Consider the following 3856-nt stretch of genomic DNA (forward strand, 5'->3'; position numbering starts at 1 on the left):
CCATGTGCAATATTCTCTTTGTTGTTGTGTCAATTTGTTTGTGCTGTCTCTCTGAACAGGGCTATTATAAATTATTAGTAATGCATTTATCTATTTTTCCATAGACTGTGTTTTACACAAAAATCAATAAAAACTCGATGTCAGGTATTTGGCTTTTTCTTCTGTGTTTCTGCATAATAAATTTTAGCTTGCTTTGCTTTATACTTTATATATACACACACTACATGTGTGCTCTGATCAACATTTCCTCTGAGAGGTAGAATTTGAGTGTGAGTTCTTAAAAAAATTCTAAAGGGCCATTTGTTTCTTTTGCAGTGGCTGGGTAACATATTTCACACAAGTGCACTGAAAGGTTATATCTCATATCCTACTGTAAGGTATTTTGGAACACAGAATGAACACTATGACACTATCAGCATAGATTCAGCTCACTTTTCATTCAACAAACAGAAAGTTTGGCAAAAGGGAGACTGCTAATCACAAGTAAATTTTGCCAGAAAGACACTTCCTTTTTGGTTATGTGTGTGAGAAAGCATTACTGCTTAAATGAGAAACATAAGTGAACCACTTTGCTGTCCTTCATCTGGAAATATATAACTTTTTTTCTAGAAAGGTTGATGCCAACATAAAAGAAAACAGCAAAAGAATAAGAGCTAAAATCCTGCTTCACTAGAGGTCAGCAGCATAAAACGTTCTGAGATCAGAGAAGTCAAGATGTATGAGACAGTGAAGCTGGCAGGATTTTCATGGCTTTCACATTAAGTTGTACAGCCTTCCCAGATTCCCAAAAGGAATTTAGGTATTTTTAAAATTCAAACTATTAATGTTTTGGTTCTTGAAGACTTTTCTTAGTTGTTTTTCTTTTTTTCTAAATCTCACCCTGTTTCTCTCTATTACTGTGCTTGTTTTACTGAGTGTCAGTGCTATGCTAGCAGCTGGGGCCCTGAACTTTCCCCTTTGTCCAGCTGTACCTTGTACCATACAAAAGTGTAAGTTCTGTCTACTGTGACCTACTGCATTTCCTTACAGTAATAAAGTCCCCATCAAATCCTTACTACCCAATGACCCGAGCATTGTATTTTAATAGTGTAGGCAGAGGTAAATCCAGATGTTGAAAGCTCTGTTGACTGTACAGGTTTAAGGTTGAGTCTGCTGCCAGCCACTTCACAAGTTTTTCTTTTCTGTGGATATCAAAACACAGGTCTGGCAGAACAGTTCTGCACTTTCCTAGTCCTATGCACCTCCTCACCCTTCTTTTTCCCCTTCATAATGACTGAAAACTAAGAATTAAAAGAGGGACAAAGAATGAACAGGATGATTCCTAGAAAGATTGATTTCTATACCATAAAGAACTCAGTGTCATATTTGATAAACTGTGCAAGTGGCTTCAGAAAAAGCATACAGGTTTGATACAGTCTGGGAAAGGACATCACTTGGCCAGGGCTTAAGACCCCCATTGCAGCACATGAAAGGTGTATCCTGTACTGAGTAACAGTCCTTCAGAAGTTGGCAACCTCAACAGTAAGACAGCAAATACAGAGTGGCAAAGGAAATAATTCATTCAGCAAAGTCAACGGGAGATTAACAGCAGACCTAGATATGGAACCTCGATCTTCCAATGCACACCCATGTCCTACACATTCATCTACATAGTACTGTAGTTTCATGAAATGTAACTGAAGAACAAAGTTTGCTCTTTTCACACCAAAAGGGTTTGTCCTCAGTCAAGTCTACTTTTTAAACATATTTCTTAGCGTTTGTAAGACTTAATATTTAATACTTGTGAATTAATACTCTCAGAAGTAAGGTACTGTAGTCTTGATGTCTCAAATGTTATTTGTTACCAACAGAAGAGGTAGATGTGGTAAAAATACAGTATAAGCCTGTTTGGGACAGAAAACTGTTAAGTAAATATTTTCACAGTTAATTGCAGGTTTTTGAGGATGGACATTTTCCATTTGCCAAGGGCAGCAGAATTCCTGCAAACTTGCACAGTTGCTTTCATCCAAATTTTTAAGAGCTTTATGTATGAGGAAGGTGCACTGTGAGCAAATGGAGCTTTGCAATATGATCTTTGGAACTCTCAGCCAGCAAATGGCATGTGACCTAAGCTTATAATTTACAGACTAAGTTGCCCAATTTAGTCTCTGTGGCATAGTTCTCCTTACATTTGTCATTCCAAACACAAGCAATAGAACTTAAAAACACTTAAGGTACAATAAAATAAAATTCCAGTGTTTGTTGGGGTTTTTTTCATAAGCTTTTCATATGCTTTGAGTGCATAGAACTTCAGTAAGTATCTGAACACCAAGCATAAAAATTTATAATCCAGTTTGTGCAGCACTAACTGCTTGCAGACCTGTAAGCATTATCATTACAACTCATTGCAAATACTTAATAAAAAATCCTGTACCATCCAGTGTAGGCCCAGATACAAGACCACCACTGAGAATACATTCATAAAAATGTCTAAGTAGAAGATGAAAGGGCTATTATAATAGAGGAATGAAGAGATGCGTGTACATGGATGGATGAAAAGCATCAAACACCAGCTCCAAGATTGGCAGCTGCATTATCACGTTAGGTGAATGCTCTATAATGTCCTACAGGTCCTTCCTGTGTATGACCTGTGTTCCTACGAATGCAGCTTAGGAGGTAAAGGATGTCAAAGTGGCCACTGTTTTTTCCAAACTAGAGTTCCATTCTATGCCAGGCTATATTTTTGCTGTAATTTTGGAGTTGTGTACAGGATGAACTTTGACAAAATGCAGAGCGTGGATGGGTACAAGCAAGTTATTTCCCCTTTGATGGAAGAACTATATAGCATATGTGAGTATTAAACATGATATGGTGAGTATGAAATGGGAGGAGTGTAGCATGAAAGCTGGACAGAGAGAAGATAAGTGTGTTGGTTATAGTCAGAGCCATAATGGTTTCTTTCTTGTTTCTGTTATCAACTGTTTCTTTCCTATAAAAACTGACTGGAGATTTGAACAGCTTTCCTAGCATTTAATAAATTTATTAATGTATTTGAATTCTTCTTTGGAACCACAGGAGTTAAGAATTACTTGTTAATGAAAACTGAGGTTGATCCCAACAACACTTGCAGTCAAAGGCTTGGCATATGTGTATCTTGTGCAGCTTGTGCAGCTTGCCAAGAGTGTATCCAAATTCTGTGAAGGTCGACTGCAGCAAGCAGGGTGCTCATTACCACGCCATGAGGTGTCACCTTTTCCTGTGGCCGTTCTGGATACCTGGCTGTCTTCCTCCAGGCATGTCCACCCAACACATCAAACCCAGCAAAGGGTCTGGTGGTTCTTGCCTGGTTTGGCGTTGTCAGTCTCAGTCATGCTCCTGGCCTGGAGGCACCATTTCAGAAGACGGCTGCGTGGCCATCGGGGGCATGTGTAATCCCCATGTGCTCACCATAGCAAACTTAGGGATGAAAACTGAGCAAGAAGGAAAGATCCAAATCCTCTTATGCTTTTGTCCCCTCCTTTATTACTTTCCAGATATTATTAAGCTGTTTTTCCCCAGTCTGTGCAGAGAAAAAACTCCTTTCCCCTTTTCCCACAGCCAGGCTACCCCAGGCAGAGCAGTCCCGTCAATGCCGGTATTTATCTCCAGAGGTTTCTTGCGGTGGAATTTTTCATGATCAGAAGTTACGGATCGACTAGCAAGTGGGAAACGCCCAGCCTGGGCACTGCACAGGGGTGGGGAACAGGTTTTCTCGTTGTGGAAGCGTTTAAAGACCCGGCATGGAACTGCACTACTGCTGTGGCGCAGCGGCGTATGGAACATGGGGGTCGCGGCGTAGGTGTAGAGATGTAGGGGTAGAGACGGCAATGAGGAGGGA

Source organism: Heliangelus exortis, chromosome 2 (assembly GCF_036169615.1).
Source record: "Heliangelus exortis chromosome 2, bHelExo1.hap1, whole genome shotgun sequence".
Taxonomy (NCBI): Eukaryota; Metazoa; Chordata; class Aves; order Apodiformes; family Trochilidae; genus Heliangelus; species Heliangelus exortis.